This window comes from Primulina tabacum, chromosome 18 (assembly GCF_025594145.1).
Source record: "Primulina tabacum isolate GXHZ01 chromosome 18, ASM2559414v2, whole genome shotgun sequence".
Classification (NCBI taxonomy): domain Eukaryota; kingdom Viridiplantae; phylum Streptophyta; class Magnoliopsida; order Lamiales; family Gesneriaceae; genus Primulina; species Primulina tabacum.
In genome coordinates this window covers 976,545-991,264 of record NC_134567.1, presented here as the reverse complement: position 1 = coordinate 991,264, position 14,720 = coordinate 976,545, and positions in this window count along the sequence as shown.

The following is a 14,720-nucleotide window of genomic DNA, read 5'->3' as shown; positions in this document are numbered from 1 at the left end:
TACGTGAAACATCAGTACTGGGCGGCGGGGGACACCAGCAACACTCTCACCGGTCAACTGGGCCCTGACCTATCATGATCGAATAGAAATACGCTCGTCGGGGTTCCCTCGGGGGCATTTTCCTATAAATGGGTTTCCTCTGGGGCCTTTTCCCCTCACGACATTCCCATCCTTACCGTTACCACATATTCGGAATGATGGAAACACGATCGTCGGGCTTCTACTGGGACCATAACCCTCACGACGTTGCCAACATTAACGAATTAGTCACAATCACTTCACTTCCTTCAAAATTTACATTCTCATCACTTTATAAAAATCATGCATAACATAACATTTTGTTTTTGAAACCAAGCATGCAACATGTCTTTTAAATGTCTTCCATAAATCATAAAAATCAAATAGACATTTTAAAATCATGATTTAATCATAAGCATTTCATAAACATTTAAAAATAATCATAATATCATAAAAACAGTATTTAGGGCACTGCCATGACCTTTACTAATTTCCCGGTGTAAAAAGACCGTTTCACCCCTGGACTAAACATTTTACGTTTTCGACTTTTTTCTTGATTTCATGACTCTAACATGTCCCAAATAATTATTTAAGCTTACGTGAATTTTTCCATAATTTTATTTGGCTTAAATGTTATACTTTTTCAATTATCTTTAATTAATTGTTTTAACGGTGTTTTAATCCCGAAAAATACCAAACTTTAATATAAAATTCCTAAATTCTAAATTTAGTCTTTTTATATTATTTTAGCCCTTATGGACCATGACTCGACACCCGTGAGTCGTTTTCCAATTTTCTTCTTTTTGAAAGCCCTATTTGACACTTAAACTTCGACCCCGAGCCAACTTTTGATTTTCACGAGTTACCCCCGGACCACGTCGAGCCAAAACTTGCCCAACATCCCAAAGTAACCTACTGGACTCTAACTTTGACAACAAAACCATCCTAAAGCCAAAAACGTGGCACCCCAAAATACACCTAAGCTGGCCGAGACTTTACACATGCAAGGACTCTATGTTTTGCTCCCCAACCCCTGAACCAACGAGCCCAGCCCCTGTACCACCCCTTGTGCACCCTCCTAGGACTCTAGTGCATCACCTTTGCCCAGCCCGTGCCCCATGCATCGAGCCATACAGCCGTGAAGCCGTGTGAAGGCATCACAGCGCTGCCACTGATTTCTCGGGTAGAGTCCTTCCTGCAAAGGACTCTTCGCCGCCTCTCCTCTCGAGTCCTAGCATGGCTAGGACTCTTCCCTGGTCTCCCTCACGCCCCTGGCTAGCCCCTGGACAAGAGCCGCACCGAGCCCAACTCTCCTACCTGAAACCCGATCCCCCCCAACACAAGATAACCGCATGCAATTTCTGATTCTTTATTTCCTTTGGTTTCTGTCGAAATTGTTTGGGTGTGTGAGACTTAGTTTTACTTGAAACCTTTGTTTAATCATAGCATAGCATCATGGCAGCCCCTTAGCATGATTGAACAATTATTTTAAACAACAAACTACAAGGAACCGAGACAAGCATGCTACCTTCGATTTTTCAGAAAAAATAAGAACATGATTTCATGCATATACCAAGCAAACAATAATATGACATGATGGATGAGAAAAGGATATTAGGGTGTGCCTTTGCGTAATATACGCTCGAATATACGTTGACGACAAAGAACGGGACGCGACGATGGCTTCCACTTGGCTTGCTGCCTTTCGAAAAGTCCTTCTTAATGCCCAAGTGTGTGCAGCCGTGAGTTTTAGAGAGGGGAGAGGAGTTTTCAGAATTTTAAATGGGGTGGCCGATCTCTTGATTCAAAGGTAGACTAGGGTTTTGTTTTAATTAACACATTAAATAATAATCTATTCATTAAGTAGGCTTTAGGCCTATTAAGCCATAAAATTAAGCCCATTAGTTAAATTAAGATTTAAATAAAATACTAGCAAAGTTTTTCTTTAATTAAAATGTGAATTTATTAGCCGGATTGCCAAAAAGCTCGTATTTTAGTTGAAAAACCAACACCGATAAAATTTACGTCCCGGCGTATAAAATCACCTCAAAACCCTTATTTTCGAAAATACTGACAAGCATCGGCCATATTTTAAATAATTAAAAATAATCATTTTTCTTTTTCAACCCTCGGTCCCCGTTCCTCGATCGTCACTTGAATATTCCTAAAAATACCACTAAATGCATGATGATAATAAAAGTCTAATTCAGCATATAAACAAGTATGTCACATAATTAATTAGCAACTAAAATCAATTAATTACTCAATTTTTCATAATTTCCTAGATTCGCATGCAGTTGAATTACGTCGTCTTAATTTTGGACCTTACAATTCCTCCCCCCTTAAATAAAATTTCGTCCTCGAAATTGGAACTTACCGAATAGATCCGAATAGCGACTCTTCAACTCCCTCTCGGTTTCCCAAGTCGCTTCCTCTTCCAAGTGATTCAGCCACTTGACCTTGACCATTGGAATGACTTTGTTACGCAATCGTCTTTCTTGTCTAGCCAGAATCTGGACAGGTCTTTCTTCATACGACATATTTGGAGTTAGTTGAAGAGGTTCATAATTAAGCACATGTGATGGGTTAGACATGTACTTCCGCAGCATCGAAATGTGGAACACATTGTGAACTCCAGAAAGTGCGGGTGGCAATGCCACTCTATAAGCTAGCGTCCCAATCCTCTCCAAAATCTCGAATGGGCCAATAAATCTAGGACTAAGCTTGCCCTTCTTGCCAAAACGCATAACACCCTTCATGGGTGCTATCTTCACAAACACGTGATCGCCTACTGCAAACTCCAAGTCCCTTAGTCTTTTGTCCGCATAACTCTTTTGTCGGCTTTGTGCAGTCTTCATTCTATCACGAATCTTGACTACAAGCTCAGCTGTTTCTTCAATCACATCTAGACCAATGTCTCTTCTTTCCCCAACCTCGTCCCAATGAATAGGAGATCTACATTTTCTTCCATAGAGTGCCTCAAAAAGAGCCATCCCAATTGATGATTGGAAACTATTGTTGTAGGTGAACTCCACTAGAGGTAACTTGGGTTCCCAACTGCCTTGAAAATCAATAACACATGCTCGCAGTAGATCCTCCAAAATCTGTATAACTCTCTCCGACTGGCCATCGGTCTGAGGATGGAATGCTGTACTGAATAATAACTTGGTCCTCATCGCTGCATGCAGACTCTTCCAAAAAGATGAAGTGAACCGTGGGTCTCTGTCAGAAACAATAGATACTGGTATCCCATGCAGACCAACTATCTCCCGAATATATAACTCTGCATACTGTACCATGGTGAATGTCGTCTTAATAGGTACGAAATGCGCTGATTTTGTAAGATGATCAACTATCACCCAAATGGCATTCAATCCCTTAACAGTCTTAGGCAATCCCACAACAAAGTCCATGGTGATATTTTCCCATTTCCACTCGGGAATAGGGAGTGGCTTCAATTTTCCCGCTGGTCTCTGATGCTCTGCTTTGACTTGCTGACAAGTCAAACACTCAGATACATATCTCAGAATGTCCCTCTTCATGCCTGGCCACCAATATAACAACTGCAAATCTCTATACATCTTTGTACTGCCCGGATGAATGGAATATGGTGTGTCGTGGGCTTCTTTCATAATAAGATCTCTCAAAGAATCGTCACTAGGAACCCATAGACGGTCTCGATAACGGACTAAAGCATCCACCACCGAATATAAATTCCGGCCCTTGGCTTCATCTCTTGCTCTCCACTTTTGCAATTGCTCATCAGTAGACTGCCCATCACGAATTTTGTCTCTCAAAGTCGACTGTACTGATAATGTGGCAAGATTAGGGGCCTCGCCCCTGGCATATACTGTAAGCTCAAACCGCTGTATCTCGAACTGCAACGGTCTTTGGAGCGATAACTGAGTGATAACTGCTGCCTTTCTGCTCAATGCGTCCGCCACTACATTAGCTTTCCCCGGATGGTAGCTAATGTCACAATCATAGTCCTTTACCAATTCGAGCCATCTGCGCTGTCTCATATTCAACTCCTTTTGGGTGAAGAAGTATTTCAAACTTTTATGATCGGTGAATATCTTGCACTTCTCCCCATAAAGGTAGTGTCTCCAAATTTTCAGTGCGAAGACTACTGCTGCAAGCTCAAGATCATGAGTAGGGTAGTTCTTTTCATGAATTTTCAACAACTCGGTCGTTTTGCATAAGAACTGCGCCCAAACCAAGCTTAGAAGCGTCGGTATAAAGAACATAATCCCCTTGCCTCGATGGCATAGATAACACTGGAGCGGATATCAAGGCTTGCTTTAACTTGTCAAAACTGTCTTGACACTCGGATCCCCAAATAAACTTAGCATTTTTCTTCGTCAAAGATGTCAAAGGCACTGCAATGGATGAGAACCCCTTGATGAATTTGCGATAATAGCCAGCTAGTCCCAAGAAACTGCGAATCTCGGTGACACTCTTCGGTACTGGCCACTCTTTTACTGCCTCAACTTTACTCGGATCAACTTCCACGCCATCACTAGAAATGATGTGACCTAAGAACGCCACTCTGTCAAGCCAAAACTCGCACTTACTGAACTTTGCATATAGCTTTCTGTCTTGTAATACCTGCAGTGCGATCCTCAAATGACGGCTATGCTCCTCTCTGTTTTTGGAATAGATCAATATGTCATCAATGAAGACAATAATAAACTGATCCAGATATGGCTGAAATACGCGATTCATGAGATCCATGAAGATCGCTGGCGCATTGGTCAACCCGAATGGCATGACCATAAACTCATAGTGCCCATATCTTGTGCGAAATGCTGTCTTGTGCATGTCAGACTCCTTGACTTTCAACTGATGGTATCCAGATCGCAGATCAATTTTAGAAAATATCGAAGCTCCTTGCAACTGGTCAAATAAATCCTCAATCCTTGGCAGTGGATACTTATTTTTGATAGTGACCCTATTGAGCTCTTGATAATCGATGCAAAGACGCATACTACCATCTTTCTTTTTCACAAACAAAACTGGTGCGCCCCACGGAGAGTAACTAGGGCGAATAAAACCCTTGTCTAGCAGTTCTTGAATTTGATCTTTCAATTCTTTCATTTCAGCGGGTGCTAGACGATAAGGTGCTTTAGATATAGGAACAGTGCCCGGCATAAGGTCAATAGAGAACTCCACCTCACGATCGGGTGGAATGCCAGAAACGTCGTCGGGAAAGACGCTAGGAAAATCTCTCACAATATCAACATCTTCTATCTTCTGACTGATAGATTCATGTGTAGTAGTGACACATGCTAGATAAGCTTGACATCCACGCTTAATAAGCTTCCTCGCACATAGACAAGAGATAATGTGCGGCATTTGCTTGTTTCTTGCCGCCTCAAAGACAAAAGATTTACCACTAGGTGGCCTAATAGATACTGATCGCTGACGAAAATCAATCGATGCTCCATTCGCTGATAGCCAATCCATCCCAAGTATAATATCGAATTCGGGCATAGGAAGCACAATAAGATCTGCCCGAACAACATCTTTGAATAACCGAAGCTCCAGATTCTTAACAATCTTAGACGTGAGCATCTGATCGACGGATGGAATAGAAACTTTGAAACTCAAACCCATATCTTGAGGAGTAATTTTCAGTCTTTTTATTAAGGTTTCAGATATAAAAGAGTGTGTAGCTCCTGAATCTAGCAATGCATAGGTAGCTACACCTAAAATGATGATCCTCCCTGCGATGAAAATTGTCTTATATATCTTTTTGCGTTGAATCTTAAGGATTAATTATCATTAATTCCCAAAGTTATAAGAAGATTGCGCGTTGAACTTAAACATTTCTTTGAAAAAAATTGCACCTTAGTCCCTCAATTTTTGAAATTTGCAAAATTGACCCCAAAATTTTCGAATTAATGCAATTAAGTCCTTATATTATTTGGAATTCTGATTTAGCCCTTCATGTTTCGAAAATTGCATTTTTTTGATCCTTAAGATTTCAGAAATTTCACTTAGGTCCCTTATTTTCGAAATTGCATTATAGTCCCTTTAATTTCTTCGAAATTGCACAATAGACCTCAAAGTTTCGAAAATTGCACAATAACCCCCAAAATTTCGAAATCTCCCTAAATTATGATTTTCTTTAATTTTGGCCCTAAAACTTTTTATTTGGAATCATTCCATCCTTCACATAAAACAAGGCACAAAATTCAAATCATTTTCTATGGTTTCTAAAATCATCACTTAAATCCAACTAGGTAGAACATGCAACCTAATTTATTCTAGGTTGAAACTTGATCCCAAATCAATTCTAATAACCAATTTAACACTTCATGCATTAATAAGCAATATAAAAATGTTAAATGACTAGGTTACCCGTGATGAGTGTAGTGTCTGCCTCTTCCTCAGCTTCCTCGGCATTCATAACATAAGCTCGGGCCGTGGTAGCTGCTTTCTTCTTTGGACACTCGATAGCTTTGTGTCCATCCTCCTTGCATTTAAAAACATTTAAATGATCCTCATTCACATTTGCCAAGATGTGTACGGTTGCACTGTTTGCATGGTTGTCTCTCAGCAGGCTTTGGTGCTCCAGGATTTTGTGGCTTTGGTGGCGCTGGCTTCTTGACTTGACCTTGGGGCTTTTGAGGCCCTTGAGGTCTAGGAGGACCAGTATTTGGCTTCTTGTTGGGTTGACTGTTATTCTGATAGTGCTGCCTCTTGCGCTGAATCTCAAAGTCAATGTCCTTTAAGGACTGCTCAGCCTGATAAGCATAAGTAACTGCAATAGCATAATTCTCCAGACGCATCATCATAACTTTATCCCGAATGGTAGGTCGTAGGCCATCCTTGAAATGCCTAAGTTTTTCTTCCGCGTCTCCAGCAATAAGGGGTACAAAGTGGCAACCCCTATCAAACTTCTTCACAAAATCAGCAACAGGTATGTCTCCCTGACGGAGAGTCATAAATTCCCTCTTTATCCGGCTTCTGACATCAGCAGTGAAGTATTTCTCATAGAATTTCGTCTTGAACTGTGCCCAAGTGAGTGTAGCAAGGTCAACACCATGCTCGGCTCCTTCCCACCATAAAGAAGCGTCGTCCCTAAGCAGATAAGTAGTGCACCTCACACGGTCGGCGTCTCCCATGTCCAGATAGCGAAAATGTACCTCGAGTGATCGGATCCAACTCTCAGCAGCAAATGGATCGGTGGCACCAGAAAATTCCTTCGGCCCTAGCCTCCGGAACTGCTCATAAATATCCTGCGGTGGCCTAGGTGGCTGTTGCTGCATCTGCTGTAACTGCAGCTGTAATTGCTGCTGCTGTAACTGCTGCTCGAAGAGGCGAGCCATGCCCTCTAATGCACGAGTAGCAGGATCCCCAGGTGGAGGAGGTGGTTGTGGTGGTGCATTTCTTTGACTATTCCCTCGGCGATTAACACTGTTCTCTGCCTGATTCTCGATAACGGGTACGCGTCTAGGAGGCATATTATCTGAATATTTTTCAAATTCTAACGTAACCAACATGCATTTAAATCTAAGTTTCCTAATCATGTGACATGTCCTAATTCATTTTATCAATTTAAGCATGCAAAGCATAAATACTCGAAAAGCTAATAAACATGCATCATAAACATAATATTCATATTATCATGCAGGTAAAATCATACTAAATCATATAAAGCATGTAAACTTACAAATTGAGGCTTGACGACTGATCTTCCCGGCGCTGATGGTGGCACAACCCTTTACAGGACATTTGCTCTGATACCACTCTTGTAACGTCCCAGATTCGACGACTGTCCTCACTGTATCAAGACGAGTCTTTCCAGCGTGCTTATGTCCTCACTCACACGCACCCTAGGAAACTTCCCAGGAGGTCACCCATCCCAAAATTGCCCCAAGTCAAGCACGCTTAACTTTGGAGTTCTTATGTGATGAGCTATCGAAAAGAAGATGCACCTTCGTGATATGAGTAGTACAAATCAAATCTTTTTAAGCCCTCTTCAACTGTACAGTCCATTACATTGAACAGTCTCGGAATCCCTCTCATTCCCGTGTGGGTCGGTTCATTCATGTTCCCTCCACCTAGAAGTCTGCCAGGAGCCGCTCATTGTCCGTGCAACTGATGGCACCGGCGATCACCCCCCGCCCTCTTCGGCCCCGGGCCTCACATGCCCACCAGCTTCCGCTTGGTTCGTCCCCGAACCACACCGTACTAAGAGAGGTTGGCTCTGATACCAACTGAAACGTCCTGTCCTTTTTATTGCTTTAAAAGTACTAGAAAATTTTTATTTTTTTTTTAAAACCTCACTTAACATCAGCCGAACCATAAAATATTTTTGACATCATTTTAAAAATAACCATCCAACTACTATTTAAAAATCCAAAGGAAAATATTTTAAAGCATAAAATCGTCAAACATTTTACCAAACCTAAAAAGCAATAATTTGAAAATAATAGCTCATACTAAACCTCTCAAAAATCTCTCAAATGCATAAATAAATAAACTTAAAAATCTTTAATCATAAAGCATGAGTCAAAACTCATAATGCGGAAAAAGTAGAAGCGTTGGTCCTCGGGTTGTGTGCGCCTTCAGTCCAGTCAAATCACTCATCAAGTCCTCCCTCAATACCACCTGCATCCATCACACCTAGTGAGTCTAAAGACTCAACACACCATAATATTTATAACGAGTAATACGTAATACAGTCAACATATAACGGTGAAAAATATTTGTACTTAAAATATCGTTTTCATGAAGATGCATAAACATAAACATTTTCGTAAACATTTTCATGATGCATAAAATTTAAACATAAACATTTTCATGACATGCAAACATGAATTTCCTTTTCCTCATCATGACATGACAAAAAACCTTAAACATAATCATGAACATTTCTTTTTTTTTTCCTTTGTTGAATTCAGATCGTTAATTGGGACTTTCCTGACATGACATGACATGACGATGGATCCATCTACGTGAAACATCAGTACTGGACGGCGGGGGACACCAGCAACACTCTCACCGGTCAACTGGGCCCTGGCCTATCATGATCGAATAGAAATACGCTCGTCGGGGTTCCCTCGGGGGCCTTTTCCTATAAATGGGTTCCCTCTGGGGCCTTTTCCCCTCACGACATTCCCATCCTTACCGTTACCACATTACCGTTACCACATATTCGCAATGATGGAAACACGATCGTCGGGCTTCTACTGGGACCATAACCCTCACGACGTTGCCAACATTAACGAATTAGTCACAATCACTTCACTTCTTTCAACATTTACATTCTCATCACTTTATAAAAATCATGCATAACATAACATTTTGTTTTTGAAACCAAGCATGCAACATGTCTTTTAAATGTCTTCCATAAATCATAAAAATCAAATAGACATTTTAAAATCATAATTTAATCATAAACATTTCATAAACATTTAAAAATAATCATAATATCATAAAAACAGTATTTAGGGCACTGCCATGACCTTTACTAATCTCCCGGTCATTTTACGTTTTCGACTTTTTTCTTGATTTCATGACTCTAACATGTCCCAAATAATTATTTAAGCTTACGTGAATTTTTCCATAATTTTATTTGGCTTAAATGTTAGACTTTTTTAATTATCTTTAATTAATTGTTTTAACGGTGTTTTAATCCCGAAAAATACCAAACTTTAATATAAAATTCCTAAATTCTAAATTTAGTCTTTTTATATTATTTTAGCCCTTATAGACCACGACTCGACCCCCGTGAGTCGTTTTCCAATTTTCTTCTTTTTGAAAGCCCTATTTGACACTTAAACTTCGACCCCGAGCCAACTTTTGATTTTCACGAGTTACCCCCGGACCACGTCGAGCCAAAACTTGCCCAACATCCCAAAGTAACCTACTGGACTCTAACTTTGACAACAAAACCATCCTAAAGCCAAAAACGTGGCACCCCAAAATACACCTAAGCTGGCCGAGACTTTACACATGCAAGGACTCTATGTTTTGCTCCCCAACCCCTGAACCAACGAGCCCAGCCCCTGTACCACCCCTCGTGCACCCTCCTAGGACTCTAGTGCATCACCTTTGCCTTGCCCGTGCCCCATGCATCGAGCCATACACCCCTGAAGCCGTGCGAAGGCATCACAGCGCTGCCACTGATTTCTCGGGTAGAGTCCTTCCTGCAAAGGACTCTTCGCCGCCTCTCCTCTCGAGTCCTAGCATGGCTAGGACTCTTCCCTGGTCTCCCTCACGCCCCTGGCTAGCCGCTGGACAAGAGCCGCACCGAGCCCAACTCTCCTACCTTAAACCCGATCGCCCCCAACACAAAATAACCGCATGCAATTTCTGATTCTTTATTTCCTTTGGTTTCTGTCGAAATTGTTTGGGTGTGTGAGACTTAGTTTTACTTGAAACCTTTGTTTAATCATAGCATAGCATCATGGCAGCCCCTTAGCATGATTGAACAATTATTTTAAACAACAAACTACAAGGAACCGAGACAAGCATGCTACCTTCGATTTTTCAGAAAAAATAAGAACATGATTTCATGCATATACCAAGCAAACAATAATATGACATGATGGATGAGAAAAGGAGATTAGGGTGTGCCTTTGCGTAATATACGCTCGAATATACGTTGTCGACGAAGAACGGGACGCGACGATTGCTTCCACTTGGCTTGCTGCCTTTCGAAAAGTCCTTCTTAATGCCCAAGTGTGTGCAGCCGTGAGTTTTAGAGAGGGGAGAGGAGTTTTCAGAATTTTAAATGGGGTGGCCGATCTCTTGATTCAAAGGTAGACTAGGGTTTTGTTTTAATTAACACATTAAATAATAATCTAATCATTAAGTAGGCTTTAGGCCTATTAAGCCATAAAATTAAGCCCATTAGTTAAATTAAGATTTAAATAAAATACTAGCAAAGTTTTTCTTTAATTAAAATGTGAATTTATTAGCCGGGTTGCCAAAAAACTCGTATTTTAGTTGAAAAACCAACACCGATAAAATTTACGTCCCGGCGTATAAAATCACCTCAAAACCCTTATTTTCGAAAATACTGACAAACATCGGCCATATTTTAAATAATTAAAAATAATCATTTAATAAATCATTTTTCATTTTCAGCCCTCGGTCCCCGTTCCTCGATCGTCACTTGAATATTCCTAAAAATACCACTAAATGCATGATGATAATAAAAGTCTAATTCAGCATATAAACAAGTATGTCACATAATTAATTAGCAACTAAAATCAATTAATTACTCAATTTTTCATAATTTCCTAGATTCGCATGCAATTGGATTACGTCGTCTTAATTTTGGACCTTACATAGTTATATCCCTAAATTATTGAAGGTCACACAAGTATTAAATTATGTGCTCTCGTTGAGATTGTCGAATTCAAGAAATTTAATTTGGCAGTTGTGGTTTTATGGAGATCATACAGATTGTTTATAAAAGAGTTTATAAGTATATTTCATATTTGGAAGTTGTGGGGTTAGTTTAACTACTAATTTAGTGAATAGAGTGCAACTGACTAATTTAATGAAAAAGTTCTAAAATAGACAACTGCAAAAAAAAAGAGTCTGGTGAAAATTTTAATTTTCAAAATTTCATTTATCATTATAATAGCGAGATTTATATCATCGTCATATTGACGTTTTCTAATCGTCGATCGTTGTTATAATAAAGTCACAATTATTTAATCAGTAAATTTAGAATATGCTAGTTAAATATTAATAAAGTAGTTTTGATTACTATTTGAAATTCTCATGGAATATGATAGTAGGGTTTAGAATGAATTAATTGAATAATAGTTATTTAATTATATAATATATTGTCAAAAGTTGAAAACACTACATGAGATCATTACTCAATCATGGATTATTTGATTAATATGATTAGAAAATCCTAATACAACTCTAACTAGCAGTAATTCTAGTTACACAATGAAACCTAGCAGTTATTTTTGACAAGATGAAAACTTCAAATAAGAGTTTCATTAAGATTCAAACTTGAGTCAATTCTAAAGTCATAATAAGATTATAACATAATCCATGAAAATTATAAGAGTAAATCTCTTGTGAGACGGTCTCATGAATCTTTATCTGTTAGACGGATCAACCCTATCGATATTCATGATATAAAGTAATACTCTTAGCATAAAAATTAATAATTTTTCATTGATGACCCAAATAGATATCTGTCTTACAAAATAAGACCCGTGAGACCGTCTCACACAAGTTTTTGCCAAATTATAAATATGTCAATGCATTTATATTAAGATGCTAAACTTTTTCTCTCCTCTCACAAACACAATATAATCGATCATCATCCTTAAGAAAGGCACTCTAGGCCGATCACCTCCACGCCACCACTGTACGCGACCGACGCCTTGTAGTGCCTCCATCGTGTTCCAACGATATAGTCTCAACATAAATTTCTTCTATATTCTCTAGTGCGAAATAGAAAAAGAATTCAATCTTCAATCGTGAACATAATTAGACGATTGAAGAACGACATTACTTCCAATTGATTGTTCGTAGAGAACTACAAAAAAAACTATATCATATTAAAATCAGGAATAGTTCTGTGCCTATCATTACGAACGTAAAGATAAAAACTCTAAACATCATACTGTTGGTATTTGAATCATATGATAAAAAAAAATATTTAATTGTCAAATTAAATTTATTTGAAAATTTTTAAACTTTCGATACGTCTTATGTTCGAGAAAACGGTACTCTAACATAAAAATAATAATGAAATGCTACAGGCGAGAGATTTGCTGGACAGGCCCGTTCTATCAACTTCACAAACTTTGAACATGAATGGTTGAAGCAAGATAAAAGAACGAAATCAAGATTTTCTTTAGTTTTATTAGAATATTTTGGTTAGGGATGACAATAGATCGAGTTCGGATAAGATTTTATGCCTCCGTCCTCATCCCTATTTATTGTATTCACCCTCAAACTCATCACCATTCATGCTGTGTATTTGAACTTTCATCATCATCCTCACACTCGTCTGGAGGACTGTGTATACATACCCACACAAATATCTTAAAACCACCTACAATTGTATTTTTCAAATTTGAATTATTTTGATAAAACTATGCTTATTTATCAAATTCTTAATAGCATAATAAGAAAAAAATTACATATAAAAAATACCAAACTAAACGTCATATAAGAAATAACAAAACATTATAAATAATTTATTAACACTGTTATCTTATAAAATAACATTAGCTTTATACTAATAATTTTACTTGTTCATTCAACTATGATCATTCAATAAAACAAATTAGAGTTAATATTTTTTAATATAAATAAATACATAAATATATGTATATACACATATATATATACACACATATATTTATCTAATCGGGTATGGATAGGATGTTACTTGTAATGCCTGAGATTTATTTAATTGTTGATCTGCGATTATTGATTGATAAATTAATATGAATATGAAAGGATCAACCATGACTGGAAATGTGATTACATGCAGAAATTGATGTGTGAGGGCAGTGTCTCTCCCGCATATGCGCGACAATGATGCGCGCATATGCGTGAGGTAGGCAGAGGGCCTCGCGCATATGCGCGAGGAGGCCAGTAGATACGATGCGAGAACAGAGGCTCTCGCGTATATGCGCTGAAGTGTGTCGCGCATATGCGCGAGTTGCCAAGGGCCGAGACCAGTAGGTCTCGCGCATATGCGCCAGTGGATGTCGCGCATATGCGCGAGACATGCAGATTTAAGAATTGCCACGTTACCTTGGCATGCGAATTGATATATATATATATATATATATATAGAATTAAGCCTTCGTTCAGACAAAGGAAAAAGGGGAAAAACCAAAGCCAACTTTCCGATTTTGATTTTAGAATTCGATTTACGAGAAATCTGTCCGTCCGAGTTTAAATCCGACTTCAGTACTGTGTTCCTATCGACGCAGGCTACAACTGGACGTAAGTTTTATTGAGTTTGAATATGTTTTGAAATTATGATGTTGTAGGAATTTGATATGATTCATATATGATGTTCTTGACATGTTAGACATCATAGAATCGAAGTCAGATTGAAAAACGGACTGATTATGAAATTGTTATGATTTTCTGATTATACTGATTTGAAATCGGACAGATTTGGATTATGAATGAATTACAGATTGTATCGGATATGAGTTATGATTTGTAATTGATATCTGTTGATTTGGTATTGACGGGGATACTGAGATTGTGACGTTATGCCGTTGATTTGACTTAAATCCAGATTAATCAGATTCAGTGTTGAATTGAGAATAGAACATTGATATTATGATTCTCGATATGTCGTTTCAGATTTACAGAGACAGTCTTGAGTTCAGAACTGATATTGCTTCAGACCGAGACTACAAACGAAAGGTATAAGTCAATGTGGTATTGGGAGATCGACTTGAGTCGGTTTGGACTTGAGTTTCCCTAAATCACATACTATTTGTTATTAATTGCATTGACTCGATTTGATATGCTTGTTCTATGGATTTATAGAGAGCATGTGTTAGACGAGTCTCGACGAGTGATCTTGTGACAGAAGTGCCTGATAGTGGCGGGATCGCCACGGGCACATTGCACGATGTCACAAGATAGTATAGAAATCTTGGGACAGATGTGCCTGATAGGGGCGGGATCGCCACAGGCACATTGCACGATGTCACAAGATAGGATATTGGCGATAG